The following is a 23,745-nucleotide window of genomic DNA, read 5'->3' as shown; positions in this document are numbered from 1 at the left end:
TCCCTCTTCCTCCTCATCTCTGATAGAGGACTGTAGAGGTTACTGGATTGCCTGGTCATTTGCAGCTGTCATCATGCCCCCAAGTAGTATGATTTAATTCTAGGAAGTGGGCTTGGCCCAGCTCCAGAAGCCAAGGACACAAGTCTGACATCAAGTCATTTCTCTCCCTCAGGTCATAGGCCTCTGCGACTCCTCCAGGTAGCTCAGGCTACTAGCCCACTTCTTTAAAGATGACAGTCCCTTGGTCTTTAAGGGACAGCTTCACCTTATATTGTTTTCCAGGTAGGAGCTTCTGAACAGAGGCAGATCACTATAAAATAATATTATTTCACAATCCTGAAAAATGAGCTAGAGTGACAGTTTACATGAAAAACAAAACAGGAAGGAGAAGAAGAAACACTAATCATATCTAGATTCACCCACAATGTCACCATTGCAGTGGTAATGACAGCAAACCTCTACTTTTTTAAAAAACAAAAAGTGGATATGCTCTTTAACCCTCCATCTTTTCTAACACAAACTAAGCTGAAAAAAGATGTCTAGATAAATGTGTGAAACATACCTGTAATCCCCATACCTTGTGTCTATAATACGCTCGTTCCTACATAAGAGAGGGATGAAGTTCTGAAGTGACAACTGCAATATAACAGATTATCTTTTCCCCTTCTCATACCAAGAGTCCCTATTTACTAAACTGAACAACACTCACTTGAGAAATCTTTCTCTCACAAACTCCAATCAAAAGTCAGGGCTGATCTTCATATCTGAGAGGAGGCAGAAGACTCCACGTCAGTGAGCTGCACACTTCCCACCACTGACAAAGAAGCAAGGAGCTCAGGGGGTACACGGCAGCGTTTGATAAAAGAGCTGGAGAAAGCTGCCCCTGCTGTAAGCACAGGCATCTTTCCTGCTGCAGGAATTGGAACACTAGGGCAGGCTTCCTAGGGACATCCTGTGTAACATTATCTAGGTGTTCCTGCTCCGGCAGGGGGATTGGACTAGATGATCTTTCGAGGTCCCTTCCAATCTCTAGCATACTGTGATACTGTGGTAAGGATTAGGCAGGACAGATAAAAATGACAGTAACCAAAAATGAAATACAAGACATTCATTGCAAATTTGATTCTTCTCTTAGTGAAGCTTGTCCTTTTCATTTGTGAGGCTGGTGCTGTCACCAAGGTCAACACAAATGTACTGTCAGCTGAAGGAAACTGGTGGAAACCTCAGCATTTCTAAATGTCCCCAGGATTTCTGATGGCTTCTGCAAAAAGTGCATGAGGTTTCATTGTCCTGTCAGAAGCCCCACTTGTACAGCTAAAGAAGTGTTACCCATTAAGAGTAGACAAGACATCCTCTCCATTAATCTTCTCTGCCTTCCTCCACCAGCCGCAACCAAGAGAAGCTCAGCCCATACTAACACACTATAGTCCAGCTCTCACACTAACTTGCAGAGGTGGTCCAGCGAGAGCAGTACGCAGTTTCCATCAGCACCATGTGCCAAAAGCTGCAAAGGCAGTTGTAGGGAAAAAAAAAGGGTGCCGGAAGAGAATACTGGTAAAACAGCACTTCTGAGATTAGCCAGTTCTCTGAAATGTAAGAATATTGCTATTGCATTGTCTGCCAGCACCATGGCACTGCAAAAGATTGTACTCTCTGTAGGCTTGCTTCAGAATGGGTGGGTTTCGCCATCTGTCTCCTGTGCACTGTAGAGAGCACAACAACTCCCTCTGCACATGCTCTGGCACACACCAGCAAATAGTAATGTCTCCAGCTCTGGCTCAGAGTGGGCAGATGCAAGCAAATTCATCACTGTGGTGCTCTAGATTTGCGTTGCTATAACTCCGCTGAATTCCACAGAGATAAGCTGGAGTAATACCTAACTGAATCTGCTGTTTCTTCGCCTGCCTACACACACACTCCCCACTCCAACTACAGCTTCCACACAGTGGCCTATGGACAGGTGGGTTTGTGTAGCAAAATGTTTTTAGAATGAAACACTGGCAGAGGAGACCTCTTGGTGAAGTTTCTTTCTCAGTGAAGCCACCTATGAAATGTACTGGGAACCAGAGCATCAAAGACCAGTGAGAATGCTTAGCATGTAGGTAGTAATTTTTACCCACAGAACTAATTCAATCTTAAAGCAGAGGGCAGAAAGTGTTGCCTGTAGTTATTGAATTGACCAAGAAGGGCAAACAGGATCTATGTTCCCTGACTCCAGACAGGCTATTCCAGTGTCTTATAGACACTGTAATTATTTATGAAAACCAACATACAGCTGGGTTAAAAGAGATGAGAGTGGCCACCATGTCGTCTTCTCTCCATCAAACCCATCCCAATGTAATGTGAGTGGATGATGTCAGATTTACGAATGCTGCCGATTTTTCTCTTAGCAACCCTGACAGTTGCCGGGAAACAACGACTTGCTGTTACTACGGTGACACAGGGTACCAAAACCACATGCCTCACAACACCCACCTGCAAAAAAATGGGAGAAATGCACACCTTGAGTCTCCCATCACTTCATAGGTGATGAGGTGGTGAAGGAACATCTCCGCTCAAGTCACAGAAATAATAAACAGAGCCCAGTGTTCTTGCCACATGTGGTCTAAAAAAAGGCTTTGACAACCTTGACAGATCAGCAGTAGTCTTAGTATTGCACTTCATCCTGCCAGCACCCAGAAGACATAGTTTTCTTGTCCCTTCTGCCAGTCACAAACAATGACAATGAAAAATCTTGCAAATTAATTCCTGTCTCTGGGACTGGTGTCAGTGTCAGAATTTTAGGGCTTTTGACCATTGGTCTGCTGGTGGTAGACAGGGTACACCTGTCCCAGTTGGGGAAAATGATTCTAGCAGGAGCTAGTGACTGAGGATGAGGAAAAGGCTGAGGTAGTTAATGATGCATCTGTCTCAGTCTTTAATAGTCAAACCAGCCATCCTCAGGGTAATCAGTTCCCTGAATTGGATGGCAGAGGTGGGGAGCTGTTTGAAGTCCCCATAATCCAGGAAGAAATGGTTAGTGACCTACTGCTGAATGCTGAAGGATCTGGCAGAGGAGCTTGCTAAACCACTCTCCATCATCTACTAGCAGTCCTGGTCTAGTGGGCAGATCCCAGAGGATTGGAGGTTGGTCGTGGTGATGCCTATTTGCAAAAACGGCAGGAAGAATGACTCTGGGAACTACAGGCCTCTCAACCTAACCTCAGTTCCATGTAAACCTGCATGGTTAGTAAGTACAGACTTGTTTTGAGGGATCCACCATTCAGGCTATGAACTGAAAGAACCAACACCCCACACAAGCAGAAATAGACAGCTTGCCTCAGAATCATACAGGGGATTGTCTGCTTATCCCAGCAGCTTGCAGTTTTCTACTGAGCCATCACATTAACACAGAAAAACAACAGGACGCCATCCCCTTACAAAGATGGAAAGGAGGTTGCAGTCTGTTCATGACCTCCAGTACTGAGGGCCTCTGGCCTTATGCAGAACAGCTACAGGATTCCAGCTCTGACTTTGCATCTGTGTTAACTGTCTTCTCCTGACTCAGGAGAAGCCAAGTATCAGTCCAGACCAAGCCTTTCAGAAGAATGTACTATCTGTATCTGCTAATGGGCTCTGAACCTTGAGACCAACACAGATCTCTGTCCCCTCTTAGTAGAAGCTGAGTTTCCTTTCCTTGCCAGAGAGGAAGAAAAAAGGTCTTAGATATTTACCTCCTGGCCTAAAATCGGTTGACTGTACATCACAGTCCAAAGCCAAAGTAGGTGGAATTGAAGATGGATAGGAAGCAGACCCACAAAAACATCCACTCTTCCCCATCACTACCCCACATGGACATAAGCCAAGATGAGCATGGCATTCTAGCCAACTGGATGGTGCAGAGGGAACTGCTGCTTCCTTTGCTGTCCCTGCAAAAGGGAACAGCAAGAGTTACTTTGCTGTAGCTTCGTGCAAAGTAGTACATCCTACAAAATACTACAAAAGACTTCAGACCTGCCATTTCGCCACACGTCACAGCCAAGAGGATTATTTCAGTAAAGGTAGGTACTAAGCTCTGATTATCTTGTTCCAAAAGTACAGATTACTGCAATACAAGCCATGGGAAAAACAAATAAACAAACAAACAAAATCAAAAAACAAACAACATCAACACACCCAAATGAACATGAGAACCAGCTGACAACAAATCAAGCCAAAATGTTTTCCTCAAAGTGTGGAACAGTACAAAAAAATTGCTTTTCTTTTTTGATCAGTTCAAAGGCTGGTTAGAAACATTTCATTCAAGTCTTAAGAGAAAATACAGGCAAAATATTTTCTATGGTATCTAAGCACAAAGGAGCCATTTGATCTCTTGGTCTGATTGCTTTGTGTTCCGTAGACTTCAATTTCATCCATTCACTTCTTCCACAAGCCCAGTGAGAGATTTTCAGCTTAAGCTTCTACATCCTGAAAGCCATCAAATTTTGAAGACATCAAGAGGTGGTGGTACTTCCCTTGATCATTTCCTCCAAAGAATAACTGCCAGTTTCACAACAGTGAAATTTTCTGTTTAGTTCTACACAAATGGGAAACACTAGGTAATTTTGCTGCAACCAGCACAAGCATAAACATACACCTATGCCATCCAGTCCATTATATTAAAATTATTAGCACATTTCAGAGACATCCGTCATCGGAGCCATTTATTATTTATCCAGCTTTGGAAAGATATCAGCCCCCAGCTGCAGTTGAGATCATCAGAAGCATTCTTCCTCCATTCCATCCTATCTGATTGAAGAGCAATGGAAATCCTGGCTGGGTTTTCTAACTGTGGGAACCATGCCAGCTGACCTCACTTGATGCTTCCAACAACCCTATTTATGTAACCACACAGCCTTCCTATGCCTTGGGGCAGTTGGCCAGGAAGCTGATGGGTAGTCTAGAATTACAGTAAGTTTGAATATGAGGTATGATTTGTGTTAGGAATTGGGAGCGTCTTCTTATGGCTGAAATAAGCAGACCTGCATGCTATGACCATATGCTTTAGAAAGCGTAATATTCTAAATGGTCAACAGGCAAATCAAAGTCTTAGATTTTCAAGAGAAACTGGGAACAAAGATCTAATTTAAATTAAATGAGAAGGATTTTCTTCTTCTCCTTGGTAAGTCTCAACCTGAACAGACAAACTCAACATTTAGCTCAAAACTTCAAATGCCAACCAGGGGACAGTGGAACTGGCATTTACATGGTGACTTGAGCTTTCTCTGATATTTAAGACAGACTCAGTTACAAAAAATTCTCTCAGTCAGAAAATTCTTGAACAGATTCCCTGTGATTCACTGTGTTCCTTGCTCCATCTGTTTCCCTTAATATCCAATGTAGCTCCACATTAGCCTCACATTTTAAGAATGAATTATGAAGACTATAGCCAGCTAGATACTCTGCAGTGAAAAGGCTGCATAAGGCTAAGATAAAAAAAGTTAACACTTCTAAGTGGTGTCTTTCAGTGTAAACCTGTCAAACTCTCCCAGCAGTACACTAACCTGGAACACTAACCTGTTTTAATACTCAGTAAGTTGTGTCAGCTGTTTGCTTCTGCCGTGTTGCCATTTCTTGGCTTTTTCTTTATTTTTCCCCAATCCTTGTTTTCTACTTGTGAGCTAAACATCAAGCCTAAGTCTTTCATTAGACCTACAGTCACAAAACTCCACCAGGCCGCATTGTCAGGACTACTGCCTTTTTCTGCTGCACACCGTCTACACCTCATATATCCAATTGCAGCTCAAAGCCCCTTCAGTCACTGGTAGCTGGAAGATTCTGTGAAAGCAGTGATCATCCTTTCTGGCCTTGAGTCAGCCAGTGCAAGTCAGGCCTGATACAAACTGTTGGGAAAGAAGAGGACTTGCTGAGGTGGTTTGCAGTAGAGCACAGCCCTCAGGAGGGGTTGCACCATGGGAGGGAACTGCTTCTAGCACAGCTCTGACCATCCAGGCCACCCTGTCTTCTCCAGCCTTCTGCATTTCATGCAAGCCCACAACCCCCCTGCACTCCTAGCTGGTGTGGGAGGTAGTTTTGTGACATTTAGGGATTTTCTGCACAAAAAAAATAAATCTCATAGTTAGGTAGTTAAACTAAGATTAGGGCTCATACTTAATTTTCAGAGGAAATAACCATGATACCAATTAGTTCTCACCAACCCCATGCAATGGGGCACAACAGAGAAAATCATATAGGATCTTTTTTTTCAAAAATGGAGTGGTAGCGAGTGGAAAGAGATGGCCAAATTGTACTCACTTATACCTATGTATTGGAATAAGCTGAATTTCAGTAAGCACAGTTTAAGTTGTGTATCAGTAAGCAAAACATAATTTGTGTCACTTGAGCTGTCATACAAATAAAACCACCAACCAAGTTCTAATTATCATTGGTATTTGTGGCACAGTTGATCATGATGAGATTCATTTTCTCTCAACTTCAGACATTTGATATAACCATCTAGGCTTCTAGAATTAATGAACAGAACCAGAGACTTCAAGGATGCATCTTGCCTCCATCGTAAATCTATGATTCTATGATAAATGTGTACACCTCTGTTAGACTAGACAACACATGCTTTTTGTTCCTGGAAGTCATAGGAGTTGAAATAGCTTCCTCAGAATTAGATGTCTCTGTCTTTGCTATAGATGAATACAGTTACATGAGATAAATCCTGTTCTGGTTGTCTCTGAGATTTAAAGGAGTAGTCTGTTCAGCCTTGTATCTGAGGAGATACAATTAAATGCTTTATGTATCGTGAGCTGATATCCCTGGCTCCTTGGAGACTTACAAATTTAAGGTTCTATCCAAAGCATTTCATATCTACCCATCTCAAGATAAAATTTGAATTGCCAGGATCAACTACTTCATAATAATTTCTGTAGGGAAAAGTATTTCTAAGTACTCAGTTTAGATAAATGTCACCTTTAGGCTGCTAAATGTTGCTTTCTCCTAACTCTTCAAACATTGCAATTATTTTTTGTGGCAGTATCTTCTCCAAAGCTTGAACCAACAAAGTAGCCAGCCCTTGAACAGAGCTTGGTATCTGTCTGCCATCTTGTCACAGCTGCTGCAATTAGCTAATTAATCAATTGATATCCTCCCAGTTTTATTGTTTTTTTTTAAGGAGTTTATAATGAGATCTGTCAAACAATCCAAAAATATTTCATTAGCAAAGTACTAATAATTGAAGACTTCAGATGAATAATAAAATACATTTCTTATCACTCATTAGTGTGAGGTGTCCCTGCTCATGGCGGGGGGGTGGACGGGGGGTGGACCTAGATGATCTTAAGGTTCTTTCCAGCCCTAACTATTCTATGATTCTATGATTCTTCCTACAGGCCTCCTGGCATTCTTGCCCAACTTCCTCTCGGTCAGGATGCATTGCTCCTGTGCCTGGAGGAAGTGATCCTTGAATATTAGTTAGCTGTTTTGGGTTCCCCGGTTGTCATAGATGAAAAGCCATCTTACATTGTGAATGTTTATAGGCAGCAGATAATTAGCTGTGTGTGTGAGGGCTGGTGAACAGCTGAAATTGATTAAACTCAAGTACAATTATGATACTTGCTAGCTGAAACCAATAAGGAATGATCATAAATTTAGATACTACACGAACAAAAGAAGCCTGATCTTGAATCCTCCTGTTTGTTAATAAAGAGACATGGGACAGGCCTCCAATTAGGAGATGTTGTTCTGTACATATGTTACTTAGATTTTAAACCCAGGGGCTTAACTTCCAGAAAGAAGGGGTACCACTAAAAAAGATTTTCCAGAAAGAACCAGGGGTCTCAGAAAGAATAAGCTGAAGATCATGATTGGAGGAAAGAGCCTAAACTTGTGGAAGATCCTGGAGACTAGGTTGCTGAGTGGAGACTAATGCTGGGGGATGATGAGAGACCTTAACAGACTTAAACTCTGCATAACTAATTAAGCTGGGTTGCATGTGAGCAGCATAAATCTAAGCACTCCTTGTGAAGCTAAGCCTGATATCTGGACAAGACTTGGCATAACAGCAAGCCTTCACTTCCTCTGGAGACAGTTTTCATCACAGTAAAGAACTGTACCCAGTGAGAAAGCAAAAAGCTGACTGAACTAAAACATGTAAGCAATGAGCCACAATCTTCTCCGAGTAAAAGATTTTTTGAATATTTTCATAGTCTCAACTCAATATCAAGAAGGTAAACATCCTCCAAAATGGAAAGGTTTCTAGAAATGATTTAACATTGTCAGTGCTAAATCATTCATCATCATTCAAAGTCTAGCATCAGCCTAAGATGCAACCCTGGCAGCATCAATCACTCAGAATTAGTGACTTCAGACATGCAGATATACATGTGGAGTAATCCCATGCTCTCTTATGATATAAGCCTATTACGAAAAGACTAATTACATACTTTTAAATGGGTCTGCTGCTGGAAAGAGTCACTTATGTTTCCCACTTATACTTTTTAAGAGCTACTTCTAAGAAACAGCTTTTTTTCTGTAAAGATAAATGAAATTGAAGCCTGATTTAGATGTCTAGCTTGAATTTATGCTGCTTAGGGAAAATGAGTTCACACAGTAAATAAGAGCTGAACTGGTAAAACACTCTTTGCTTTTTTGGTGTTTGAGATTTTTAATTTATTTTTTTCATAGTTTACAGGAAAATGGATGAGAAATAAACAGTCTTTGAAGGCATCATTACTTTTACTAAGCCATCTGGTACCTTGCTTTATTAATTTCTATTTGAATTACATCCAGTGGAGAGCAAACTGCTTTACAGCAAGTGTCAACCCAAGGTATATGGCTTTGACTAAGGTCAAAGTACTTTATCACAGGCACTTAACTCTAAATTAATTAGCTCTAAGCAGTCATCCCAGGCTTGAAGCACCTGAAAGATTTTAAATCTTCAGACAGAACTTGGGCAATTTGAAATCTAAAATTTTTTGTCTTTGACTGGCTTTTAGGCTCTTGGGTGCTTGAAACATTTTTGAAGACCAATCTTACTGATGGGACTGGTGCCCTTAACTGCGCAAAGAGCTTTCAGAAGCGCGTCCTTTCTTTTCTCTCTACCAGTTCCCTACCTGTAAACTGAGGGCAGCAGCAGGTTAAGGCTATTCCTACAGGCTGGGCTAACTACAGTAATGATTATTAGATATAGGTGTTATAGAGGGACAGTGGGCTTGACCAAGACAAAACACATCCTGATTTTTGCTGATGCATTCAGTCCAAGGCAAAAAGCTCTGATCTAACCCTGAAAGAGAATGGGCAAGACTGTCTGCTGCAGGTGTCTAACACACTGCATCTCTCTCCTTCCTTTTTCATCAAAAGTAGTCACAGTCCAACAGCGCTACGTAGAGCAACAGTCTGCATACACCCTGCTGAAATTACTGGTGCTACAGGCAGTGCATATGCCAAGAAACCTAGTTTTCTTTCACAGTCTCTAGAAGTCTTCCCTGGAAGGAATGACCACTGACCCCTTCTGTCATGAGCAATGTGACTTTGAGAGCAATTTTCAAATTCTCCCCCTTCCTGTTAAATTATGACATTTTCAGAAGTCAAAGTCACTGTCATCTCCTCTATGTGTTTATCCTGCATGCAGGATGGTCAGGCATATGATACTTATCTCCCTTTATTTCCTCCCATCTAGCTGGCCTGTCATTCAAGGGGGTGATTAGTTCAGCGGAAGAAAGAAGAGCAGTCCAGCCTGCCTGAGAAGAGATGATGGAAAATGTAGTCTTTGCTGACAAGAGCAGCAGGGTAAGGGTCACATATTAGTAGAAGTGATGAAAGGTCCTGAGGGCCTATTCAGTCTAGCTGTTGCTATGAGAGTGAAGAGATTTGCTGGACCTGAGGCAGGAAGAGAACACAAATGCTGTTTTGTTCCATATCAGTTACAGATTCTGGTCACTTGTGTAAGCTAATACTCTCCCAACTTCTTTTGGGCTCATTACAGCTCTTCTTATGTTACAGCTTGGCAGCAGAGTTCTGCCTCTCTTTCACCATGGAAAACACACTGCCTTCTGACACTAACATAGGCACATGGTTGTAAAGGACAGATTTTAATGTCTGAATTTGCATCAGTGGTACTATCAATCAGCTCCACTCAGATAACTCAGGTTTCTCATTCATGTAGGAGAGAAAGACGATCATCCTTTACATGCATACTAGCCTGTAATCTCATGAGTGCTCACCCCTTCTGAACCAACACAGTCTGAGCCTCTATTTGTTGTGATGAGAAAGTGTCTTAGCACCACTGTTCTCAAGAGGGCTTGTGGCTGGGCCACCTCCAGCCATGTACTGCAGTGCTGAGGCTTTCTGCTGAAAATGATAATGCATTTAGTGGATACGGAATAAGTACTTGACTCTCTCTATCAAGATGAAATAAAAATATAAATAGGTGAGCTCTCGGTGCTGTTTGTTTAACTCTCTTCTGAAAGTTTTCTTCACCTGCAATTAGGTAGACTTTGGCTGTTGTTTTCAGGGTAACAGCATCAGAATCATTCCCCAGATAATTGTTCCAGAAGTTAATTCTGTTTCAATGATGATGACAGGTTTTGTGCTATCTAGGCAAACAACAGACTGAAGTACTGCTCATACGCTGTAAGACTATGAATACCACATGAAATATGTTCAATCAGTGGTAATTAAGTGAAAATGGTAAAGACATAAGCTCTGCCTCTCTATTCACCTCTTGTGAGGCTTTCTGGAGTACTACAGTTTTGAGCCTCCAATACAAGACAAACAGCGCCTCTGCTTCATTAAGGTTATCCAATCAAGGACCCTTTCAATGCAAACGGGATATTAAATAAAGAAGGAATTAATAAAACAAGAACATGTAGAGGCACAAACCAGATGGACAAGAGAGAGGTACTGGCAAAGACCAAAAGTCTTCATCCACTAATTGATGGGCTGTCAAGAAAATTCAGGCACAGCTTTGGAGAGGGCCAGGCTGGACTTTGAAGCAGGAAATAAAAGGAACAGAAGGACTCAGGATATTTGAAGTGGGCCTGTGTAAAACTTAAGGAACTTTTAGGGAAAGAGAAGAGGAAAAAAGATAGAAAATGGTGTCAAAAGGGCAAGTCACATGTAAACCCTCACTGGTCAGTACATTTGTCTGACCAAGCCCTGCACCCAAATCACTACAGTCTGGTCCTACCTTAAAGCCTTTCTATCTGTACAATCTCACAGTCTATCCCATGTGTATGCATGCTGTAAGGACAAGGTGCCAGCAACTGGAGACACTGGCACAGGAGGACTAGCAACTGAAGTGAGATGGGACTGCAGGCTGGGAACACTGGGATAAGGGTCTCAGCACTGTGTGCTGGAGCAGGCTGTGGGTGACAGCCTGTGTGTCTGGGCAAGGTTGGACCAGAAGCACCTAAGCATCTCCACCCACCTAAAAATCTTTCCATGGTTTATTTTGCACCACTGGACTACACTGACATATGCCACAGTAGTTACAGTTTCTCATGATGATCTTAAGGTTCTTTCCAACTCTAACCATTCTATGATTCTACTATGATTCTGTGTTCCAAGAGGTCAATAAGGATATAGCCTCTGAGCAAGAACATTGTTATTATGAACTTTGCAAAAGCTATTCCAGCTAAGTACAGGGTGTGCCTATTCTGCTTCTGAGTCCTCAGGCCCCTTCTTATGCCCCTGTCAGCCTCGCTGAATACATGGGATTTCACCCCGAACTTCAACAGGAGAAAAATTTGCTTCATGAACATGACAAGGAAAATATAGTTCACTCTGTTGCACATCCCTAAGGTTGGATAGGTACCAGCTGAAATAAATGCAACTCCTTCACCCTGATGTGACTATAAGATCTCCGATAATATCCAGTAGAGCTAAGAACTTTGGAGCTATATTTCACCCCTCTGAAAAATTCCAAATTTCAGTCAACCAGAATATTTTGCAGTTTTGTGCCATCTGTAAAGCAATTTCAGCTTAAAACAGATATGCGAATAGACATAACTTATTTTAATATTACCATGACTGCTACAAAAAATATTGCTTCGAAGTTTACTTTCCCTTTTCATATACCTGTACTTTAGAGACCAATAAGCAAATTGAAAGAGTTTTCTAATGTAGAATTTTGGAATGGTAAGTAGGGCAAAATGCTTGGTTTTTAACCTCAAGCTGATTTGGTTTTCCCAAGACAAAATCTCAAACATTCTGTTTTGGGAATTTTCCCCTGAAAAAAAAAAAAAAGATTTTTCTTAATGCCCTCACAAATGACAGTTGCTGAGGCAACTCTAAAAAGTTTAGATGCTTAAATACAAAGTGTTTTACACTGTAAGGACATACTTGAGCAGAAAATAGAAGCCTCTTTGGTTAACCCAAGACAGTAAGTGGGTGATGTTTTCTACAAGGACTTTTCTCCACTCAGAGGGACCATAGCAATGTATATATTTTTATATAGGTACAAGTGCACACATACTAGAGTAGCATTTAAGAAAAAAAAAGTAAAGCAAAGGTAACATCACATTCTAAACTTTTTCTGAGTTCTTGTTACAAGGCAAATCACCTTTCCTGAGCAGCACCATGGCGCCAGTGGGAAAGGTACCAAGTTTCTCCTATGAACACATTACAGCAGAAGTGGTTTAGCTGCAGATACACAGATGGAAACCATCTATTCCTGGGTCTCTCTTGAATGACTAATACAGTCCTGAAGCCCTTCAGGCTTCACAGAGGTAGCAGTACATAATATTTTACTTCATGCAGTGCTATCTTTGGAGAACAGTTTTAGTCAGCACGAGTAGAAGTGGTAAAATACACCCTTAATCAAAGCTATTTCTCTCCAGATGCTCATCTGACCCCTTTCAAATTTATCCCTTTTAGAGTCATATTCCAGCCTGCAAGCAACAAACCCCTTTTCATACCCAGCAGAATTCTGCTGCTGAAGAAGCCTTCATCAGCTTTACGTTGAAGGAATGAACCCAACTTGAACACCTTTTAATTGAGAAAAGAAAAAAATAAACATAAACAGATATGTGCTTTATCTAGGAATAACATTAAGCACAGTAAAGTCTTAATTTCACATGAGAAGCAGCTAAGGAAGGAGTACCAAGAAAGGGGTTAAAGTCTCTGTTTAATAGATTCCCCAATTCTCTTTAGTATTGCATAATTCTGGATGGATAAAAAGGTGCAGGAAACTAGGGTCAGTAAGATGATCCAAGGTTGCAAACACCATGTTGATGCATCCAGCAGCATCTGAATATTCAAAAGCAGAGAGTAACTAGGAAAGGAATCTCTGGAGGTATGCAGTGCATCATTTTCTCCAAATAGAACCAGCTCAAAACCTGGATTACATTGCTCTGCTTGTCTAGCTGAGTTTTGAATGCCTGCAGGGATGTATCTACCACCATTAAGAGGGGGACCTCTTAATTTCCAAGTCCACCAGGAGGAGAGACAGATGGGCAAGGTCTGTGCAATACGAGAAACTGTAAAGCAACTTAAACAACTCTGCCTCTCCAAAGGAGGAAATGGAAGTACTTTGGGAACTAGCCACTTCATGGAGCTAGGAACTGACTGCACTTCTGCACCCAGCTCCCATGCCGAGTCTTGTTCATCATTCACTATATTAAAGACAAAATACTCTTCATAGGGAACAGGCATGTTGACTGATATTTCATCCACGTGTCAGTCTGGATTTACTCATCACCATCTAACTCTACCCCTAGTCTTATTTTGTATTTTTTTCATGAACCAAAATAAGACTAAACCCTTTATCTAAATGTTTGTTGACATGATTTGCTGCACTAAGATCCTGTGGAGATAACAGGAAACCTTCACAGGCAATCATATACTAATGTCAGCATCAATCAGCAACCACATTAGAAAGCAAAACCTCTTCCAATATGTCAGTTCAATAAACAGTGATCAAATTGCACTCAGTGCAGGCCATGAGGACTTGCTTGTACTCCTTAATGATTTTTACATGACAGCTGCTTAAATCTACAGGAACTGTGCTGCCCTATTTCTAAAGAAAGGAATAAAAGAACTGTGGGTATTCAATTAAATCAGGAAAGAAAAAAAAACCCTCTCTTCCCAGGGACAAATGCACAACCATCTAATGTATAAAACAGATCAATATGATTTCTAGGTTGCTTGAATTTTAACAGTATGGACCCAAACAAAGCAGGCTCAGCCAGTGAGTACTGCTTTGCGATGGAACAATATGCATGCTTAGTTGCAGCTGAAGCCAGATCAAGATCTCTATTGCAGATCTGTTTCAGACATGGCTGTTCTGGAGAAAAAGTGAAAAAAAGCTGCTTGCTATTGAAAGAGCATACTCCAGAAGCTGCACACCCAATTCTTGCAAGTACAGCAGTGCATGCCAAGAGTCAGTCCACCACAATTTCTAGAGTTACACTGATCCACAAATGAATTGAGTGGCATTCATTTAATGATTCTTTCTTGCTCTGACCTTTAAAAATCCAGCATCCCCTGAATCCTGGAAAGAGAGTAGGTTGAACTTCATGGTGGAACAATATCCCATCTTGGTCTCAATGTAACTGTGTAAATATAAATTTTATATACTATGAAGGCATGTTTTTCACAGAAATCATGGCTGTGAAGAAACAGTAAGTTTCTAGCTGCAATTATGGTCCATTCTTTTCAGACATGGCCAATGGCTAAATTATGCAATTGGAGTTTCACCTATACAGCTGACAGTATCCCTGTGGTAAGTTGTCAACTTTTTTCCAGTTTACTCTTTTTTATTTATTTTTTTATTTTTTTATTTGTTCTGCTTGCCAGCATACTCCACAATTCCATTGCTAGTTTCCTCCAGTGAAATGAGGAACTGTTTCTTCATGATGCCATCATCACTCTCTGGAACACAGTAATCCAGGAAGCCTGAGAATTGCATTAGTAGCATGCAAATATCTTTTGCTTTAAGAAAAATGAGAAATCAGAAATCTAAATTCCATAGAACTATCTCCACAGACTCAGATCAGCATTTCATATTTTGGAGGTAAATACTCATAAATCCAATTTCATCTTCTACCGATATACAATATTAATATGCATAATGGATTTTCCTCCTATTGCTTCCAGTTCTTATCTTTTCTTCCACTGCACTTGTTCTTTATATGGTTATTGCTTGAAGTGGAGAGACTTCTTCCATATAGTGCCTAACAAATAATGTTTTGATTTTCAAAGGTCTTTTGGTAATATGGTAATACAAACAATAAAGACAAAATTTCCCTGGGGAGCATTTCAATACAGTATTAAACACCCACCCCGAGAATTTACACCATAACTCACTTTTTCCTAATGCTGGTATCCAGGAGACAAAATACAAGAATGACAATTTAAAACAAAAAGATAGATGAAGCAGACTTTCGTCATGCAGTCCTTTTTGTTACACATCGTCATCCTACCTTTCTTCTTCCCAGCGTAACTTTTTGTTTAAAATACTTCCATTCTGCTAGGAACCTCTAGCATGAATCTCAATTGGTTTTAGAACAAACTCTGTTCTGCTCATCTTAAAATAAGGTTTTCTGTCTGATAAGACCTTAAAGCCCATGGGCCCATCTCCTTTGTCTGTAGTCTATGGTAAAACTTAATTTCTTCACCCTATCATGTCTTCCAGCCTGACTTCAGTAGCATTCCCATTCCATGTTATTACAGCATTTTTCCTGGGATCCCGCAAAAATTCCTTCCATACAACCACACATATATTTCTGCAGTACTTCCACATCCATGTTCTTCAAGCATTTTCCACGTATTTTACAGCATCTCCAATCACACCAGCATTCCCTCAGCCAGCCTTCTTTGGAGGCAACACAACCCTCACTGTCAAGAGACTGAGCTCCTCACAACCATTCCTGAAATCTCCTTGCCAGAACAAGGGGAGAGAGTCTGTGTGAAAACTAGAAAAAAGTCAAGCACACAACACTGAAAAATCCAGTGCTACGATTTCCAAAGATAGCACTGTGTCTCTAAATATAATTTTTATTTTTGCAAATACTATGGAAATAAAAGAGGATGATCTTAGACTTCATCAGGGACAGAAGGCCCCCATCCAACAAAGCTGTACTGAACTCTCCAATGTTTCCAGACTAAGCAAATTCTTCCTGTTTCCATCTCCAAGACATAGCATCAGTGCTACTGGACAGGTTTTGTGCATCCTTTGATTTTGTCTTAGCATTCTGCACTGAAGCATGTCAGGCCTTGCTGGTGTCACAGGGGGCAGACAAGCTAGACTGATTCACCTTAGCTCACCTACCCTTCTCCCAAACTCTTTAGCATTATGAAGAATTGAAAACAAAACTAAATTCCTCTGCTTTGCTATTCAAGTGAGTATCCTAGAATTCAGGATTTTAGATCACTGAACATGGGAATCACTATAATTCAGCTAACCTGTCCACTCTTGTCGTTTCTGTTTGTATTACTCTTGGCTAGATTGTGTGCTCTCAGGGCTAAAACCAGTTGCTGGATGCTCAGTTTTCTGTTCAGCTGTTACTTAAGCAGCGACTACTCCCATTAACTTCTGTTTAAATAGAATCATAGAATGGTTTGGGTTGGAAAGGACCTTAAGACCATCTAGTTCCAGCCCCCCTGCCATGGGTAGAGGTGCCTCACATTAGACCGTATCACCCAAGGCCCTGTCCAGCCTGGCCTTGAACACTGTAAACACACCGATAACTAGCCAAAACCCAGGTCAGTGAAGAATCAAGCCGTTCTACCAGCATTCAAGAGCCACATCCAATAATACTTCTTGCTGCTTCCTAGATTCTAAGGAAGTTTATATCATTTGTAGCCCAGCATATTCTGGTTTCTTTCGGGGCCATAAGCTGTTGTAAATCAAAACCTGAATCTCCTATACACCCTTGACACATACTTATCTTGAGAGCATTTGGGCTGTTGATCATTGTCAGTGCATCCCATCTTGTCTTAAGACCAGCTAATTGAGGAGATCTCTAGAACTTATGGTAGAAATATCCTTATAGTTGCTAGATACATTTAGTTTACTGGAATACTATTGGCTAGACTATATATAATTGTACTCTCATGCATTTCCGCCTCTACTTTTAGCAGTGCTTTTGGATTTTCTTGTTTAAGAAAGATTCCACTGCTTTGTGTTGGAAATGTAGGAGGAGTACATAGCTTGTCAAGAAGAAGGATACATGAAATAGAACATCACTCCCAGAAGTTCGGTGCCCAATTGCTGAAGGACGCAAAAATGGTAGGGTAGCACCTACACACTTTTAAAGGATCGGAGAACAGTACGTTTTTCTGTTAATGGCAAGCACTTATTTATAGTATTTAGAGCATAAAGCACCAGGGTGCTTTAGTTCAGAACACAGAAAATTACATGGAGTTCTCCAGCTTGCCATATCCCAGGTCTCATTTAACTTCAGAGGGAAGCTTTGATCAAAAAAAGTATCATAGGGAAAAGGCTGGTGAAATCCCATATGGAAGAAGGCCAGATACAGTCTTACTTTAACTCATGATATTTTCCCCAAGTAAATTATTGGTAACTGGATAACTAGGAAACACAGCTGAAGCTTACCAAAAAAAAAACAACCTCTGCTCATAAAGACACAGTGCTACAGACCACAGAAAGACTAAGCCATGCTTGTTTAGCAGCAATATCAATGGATAATTGGAGTAGAGGAATTTGCTCCAAGACTATAGCTTTCTTGAATGGTGCACAAGCCAACCAGCTATCATAGAGAAGGTGAATGGATTGACAGAAAGAATAGTAGAGAAGAAAATGCTTATTTTATTAAGTATAAAAGTCTTATGACTGTAAGTAGTATATTTTCTTAATGTACCCATTAAAAAATATAAAAAAATAGAACTCATGTCACCAGCAGGTACCAATATAAACCTAGATGGCAAGAACAAAAAGAGTTTGAGCAAAGACCACATCTCAAACAGAGTTCCAAACTTTCCTAGACACTTTTTAATATAACTTTTTGGCATGAACCACACAGCTTCAAAAGAAAAAGAATTGCACACACTTCCAGCTGTGGAATCAGCAAACCCAGCATACCACTTAATTGGAGTTTGTAGAAGATCATTTTTGAAGAAGCAGCTTGTGTCCCCTCACTACAGACCAAATGTTTCACACCCTCATCCAAATTTGAGATAGAGATGAATTCATCTTCCTTACTCCCTGTTGTGTAGAACAGGTTGCTTGCTAAGTGGAAAAACCTTCTGGAGTCTTTATTAAGAAAAGTAAGGGACAGAAGCTCATAGTTAATAACAGCCAGCTCCTGGAGCGACAACGACTGTGGCTTGCCCTCTAAAAGTTACTGCTTTTTCCACACATGCACACCCAGCTCTGAAAAAAATGTTTTCTAATCTCTTGCAGAGGCAAAGAAAAAATATTCTGCATGTCTTTCACCGACCATGAAAGAGACATGAGTAAAGTTGTTATTCACATATTTGCATTGCAGCATCATTCAAAGGCTTCCCTCAGGATCAATATCTACTAGGATAGGTTCTCTGTCAGCACAGGGTACTTCACCTTCAAAAACATGCTTTTTCCATCTTCAGGCCCAACCTTGAAAAAGCTAGTGAAAATATACTCTTATACTTAAAATATAGGCACTAGTTTACTTAAGCACTCATTCTAAGACTTCAAAAACCTAAAGAGTGTTGTGAGATGAGGACAATGTAACAGAATTTTTATCTACCTGTATACTGGAAATGTCTTCCAGTTATCATAGAAGTATGAAATATGTGCCTATACCTCCATCCATATTTCAGGACATCTTGTCTAACTTTTGTAGAAGACCAGGATCTTGAGTAAAATCTTAAGAAGAGTGACCCCAAGAGCTAGACTAAACCTATAAATATTGAGGTACAAAAATTATTTTCCCTTCATTAACCTTTTGCTGCATCTCTTTCCCCAAGTAGTCCTGCACACATATCCTCTTCCTATTTAAGGCAGGGATAAAAAGCAGAGCAGTTTAGTTTTATTCTTTATATAGCAGTAGGGGTGCTGCCAGTATTCAGAGGCCATCCTCAGCAGCAATCATGGCTAAGACAAGGCAAGCCATTTTCTTTAGCAGACTCTTGGTTCCTGGCATGCCCCTCTTGCTCCTTTCCACTAACACAACTGTGCCTAGAAGGAGGAGTGACTCCTACTGAATGCTCTGGGTCTGAGCAAGTGAAAGAAAAGGCAGAGCAAGCCTGTGACTGTTTTCCTCAGATAAAACAGTACAAATTCCAGCCAAACATCAGTACTTCTCCTCCTCATGCTTCCATACTTGTACACCACCTCTGTGCCTCAATGGGGAGCAGCAGCATTCTCCACTAGCTAGAATAAACCCACAAACCCTCTTTTATTTATTTTGTAACACAGCACCCTCCCTTTCCCTAAGGGAGAGAGAAGAGCAACAAGCCACCCGCCCAGCTTCACATCAGTTACTGACGTAACTTGAACTGTGTGAGGTTAGAGAATGAATGTTAATTTATCTTCATCGATGCTGCAAGAAGGGAAAACCCTGAAAAGTCCACCAGAAAAAAAGCTTCCACTGAAGCAAGCATATGAGAAGTGAGTACTAAGCAGCAGAGCTACAGAATGTTAAATACTGATTCTCTATAGGGGCATTGAAAAGACTGGGGAAGTGAATGCCACTTGCATTCATATATTGTATATGCTTTGGTAGATAGGGGCTGACTGTAAATACATGTATTTGCTGGAAACTCTTTTTATATAACCAGAAATTCCAGCAAGTTTTGTTTGTCATATACAGAAGTGTCTCTCTGGTTGTCAAATCACATTCACCACTCACATAACTTGCAACCCTGCTTGAATTCAGTTTTGAACAGCATAAAAGAACTTCAGTTTAACTTTACTGGCTATGATGGTGCGTATAGAATACACTTACTTAAACATTTGGTTGTTTTGGGTTTTTTTTTTTTAAGAATATCCCAATCCTTCATTACAAGATTAGCACAAGCAATTATTCTAATGTCTTCATTTATCAACAGCAATGCCATCTTATACAGTGAAGTCACTAGCATAATTTGGTGATTACCAGGCTTCACGCTCCAAATGGCAGGATTAAAGCTAGGCCTAAGGCAGTTAGAAAGCCAAACCACTCATTCATAGGCAGCAGAATAACCTCTTCCAAAGAGTGCTCGAACATACAAACACTCCATTACATACCTAAGATAGCCCACATCTCTACACTTAGATTTATCTTCTTTCTCAGAGTGGCACACGTACATTCTGCTGCTGCAGGTGCTTGTTACTACTAAATTTCAAAGCATTAACAGACATCCCTCCTACTCCCCTATATTTGACACAAATACTTATTTTACTAATTTTTAAAGTCCTCTCTTCCACCCCAATCTTGCCTACTTTTGATAAAGCATCAGCCTTCCCTATATTTTTTCTTGGTGAACTCATTTCCATGGGGCTTTTTGGACAGAGAACAGCACCATCTTACTTCTACTGTCCCTTTTTGAGTCCACAGCGTTTTCTTCCACATTTTCTTTCCATCCTTTCTCTTGTTGCACTTGTGTTTGACTGGATGCCAATGTTTACCACTACAGCATTCTCCTGAAACGCGCAAAATGTGAGCTCTAATGTTAACACAATTTGTGACAAGCAGATTACAGAACAGAGAAAACTACTTTAACCCCAGTTAAAGTAGTAACTAACTGAGCACTTTGGTATCTACTAGTTAGGGGATCTATCCTCACAAGATTCCATGTAGGCATGCATTCATACCGCTGTTTAAGGTAGCACCATTGAGTATATAATGGTTCATTGAGTGAACCATTAAGTATGAGCCCAAAATGACTCTGATGTTTACAGAAAGACTAAAAAAAAAAAAGAAGACTAAAATCCAAAAGATGATTCTAAAATACCACTCCATCATTGCACCACAGGCTCTTCAAGTTCTATAGAAGAGCTCACAAACTGTGTAGACAAGGCCCTCAGTGACATGGGTTAGTGGTGGCCTTGGCAGTGCTGGGGAACAGTTGGGCTTAATGATCTTAAAGGTCTTTTCCAACTTAGTTGATTCTATGAATATCATGCTCTATGGTTCCCAGGTGCTTAACATCTGGGCCTGCTCAGAGGCGCAACTGGTGTTTCTCCACTCAGATATGCTAATGTGAAGGGTTATCTCACCCATGCTGTAAGACCACCATGGTGAAAGAGTCAAGGGTACAGTTTGCATGGATGCAAGAGAATTCAGTGTGAAGACAAAATAGATGGCATTTATCACATTTAATTCCCTGAAGATACCTGAATGAGAAGCTGAGCAAGCAGCTTTGTTGATCTGTAGTCGGTCCTGCTCTGCACAAGAGACCATTAATCTCCAGTGGTCCCTTTCAACCAAGATTTCTCTGCAGTTGTAGGAAATTGATACAGGGTCAGAGGCTTGTAAGATTGCAATGTGCAAATAGTGTTACAGAAGTGAGGACAACATGATGAGAATGTATTACCAGTCATCATGTCCAAGTACCATAATCTGCTAACTCTCTACCAAACAGCAGAAAAGATCAGTATTAGGTGATATTAATAGATCTAATAGTTTACCACCCATTTGGAGTCTGGCCCCATTATTGTTCATAATAATGTACAGATGGCATTCACAGACCATACAAAACCGGAAACCCCAAAACCCAAGCAGGACAGTGAAGTGATACAAAAGGGCCTTCAGAGACTAATTCAGAGTTATGAAATACCAGAGTAATGTTTTTTCTGTCATTTGTTCTCTCAGCAACAGAATCAATATGACAAACCTGGCAAACTCTGATCCCCAAGTATTGCTTATTAGCTACATGCTATGTACAAGTAACTTCCTAACCACTTTGCAGCTCTGTTTCTGTAGCTCTGCCTTTTCCTTTTTTGGCAGCCTTCAAGAACCCAGAATGCAGTGAATATCACCAAATGCCTCACAGATTATTTTAACAAGCATACAGCTGGATTCAAATATATTTAAGACTTAAAAATGTAGATATGCTGTGGGAAGAAGAGAAATGGATAGCAGTGCTGCTGAAGAATGGCACTGAAAGCCAAAAAGAGAAATACAGATAGCAGTCAGATGATATTACCAAAAAAATTCTAGGCTGGGTTGTATAGGAGGGTATCAATCTAATCAGTTCTGAAAATTGAAAATACCAGAAAGGTACCAAGCTATAGGCACCATTATCTACATCTTGCACCATTAGACACTTAGGCAGACTATCAAGTGATTACAAATGAAACCAGTAACCATCTCCAGGCACTTGGGATTGTCACAGGACAGACAGAGGATACAGAATTAGAATGAGGGACTGCAACTAAAACTGATGTATTTAAGCAAAAAAAGTGACCCAAGTGACAACAGAAATGTCCTAATGGTAAGATCTGGGAAATAACCTCTCAAAAGGGGAAATGCTAGAAGTAATAGTACATCAACTATTAAAAATGTCTGAGGAATATGCTGGAAGGAATTAGACTCCCCAGCAACCAGGTCTTTCCAATCCCAAACTAATAAAATGCTGTAATTCAGCCTGTTTCCTTTAAGTATATCAGCTGCTAAAAATCAGCAGATGAGAAGCCATAAGGCAGGACATTCAATTCTCAGCCCCAACTGGACTAAGCAGAAATCTCTTGGGTGTGAACGATTGTAGCAAATGCAACAGAAAAACTCACAGAGAAAGAGGGAATGCAGGTCCTCTGAAGCTGTTCTAGTACTTTTTCCCTGTTAAATTAAGGGAATTTGCAGGATGGCCTGAACTCTCCAACAGAGTTCTACAATCTTCAAAAGCAACAGGCAGAGAGAAGAAACTTAAGCTAACTCCCATCTCTCACCATCTTATTGACCGAGACTGTGAGGAGGAGTAACACTATACTCTTCCAACCCTTCTTGCCAGGGGTAGCTGCAGGTTCCCCCGAGCCTTTCAGCCAAGTCCTCCAGAATGATACACTAAGGCCCAGCTTCCCCCTTACACACAGCCGGACCTCATCACAGCATTTCCCATTTGCTAAACACCTACAGCAAACCGGGGAGACCAAGCCTGAAGTGAAAAGCTACAGCCAGTTCTTCACAACTGGAGGCAGGTATTGGTACTTATCTGATATAAAAGCAGTCTACAAACTAGTCTTCTCTCAAAAGAAAGAAAAGAAGTTTAAAGAGATGTCTAATACAGAGATACAGATCATGCTGCTACTTTTAAGATGGTGACTCCTCACAATATTTCTACTATGTTCCTGAACTTTACCTTCCATCAGTGATAACAACAGACTAAGGGGTGCAAAAGTCCTTTCAGGCCTCTCTCTGTAGAGCTGTACAGAACAATTCTGAGCAAATTCAAGACAAACACCAAAGCAGTCACTCCCAGCAGAAGCTTTCTGCAGATTGAGCCCTCCTTCAACACACTAAGAAGAAACCCATTGGGTTATTTTTACTATTAATTGCAGAAACAAAAATCCATACATCCCAGGAAAAAGGAACTTTACACGCTAATTAGGTAATAGAATGAAACAGAAAATTATACAGAAAGTTAAATAATTAAGAAAAGGTATCTTTCATTTAACAGCTATGTCTTTTCTGAAAGCAGCTGGTCCAGAGTTTAAAATAAAATCAGACTTCCCCATGACTGTCTCCCTCCCTCATTAACTTGATTAGTTTTCCTCAAAGCATCTGGACATACCTGAACTCCAATAGTTGAATCAGCTACCAAATAAACACATTGCATTGTCCTTGCTGAGCTACTGCATCTTGTAATGATATTCAAGTTGAAGTATATTCAGTGTAAGGATTATTAATAATGTCT

The sequence above is a fragment of the Pezoporus occidentalis genome, unplaced genomic scaffold (assembly GCF_034315485.1).
Source record: "Pezoporus occidentalis ecotype Australia unplaced genomic scaffold, CSIRO_AGI_Poc_V1 ctg182, whole genome shotgun sequence".
Lineage (NCBI taxonomy): Eukaryota > Metazoa > Chordata > Aves > Psittaciformes > Psittacidae > Pezoporus > Pezoporus occidentalis.
Note: the sequence above shows the minus strand (reverse complement) of the source record.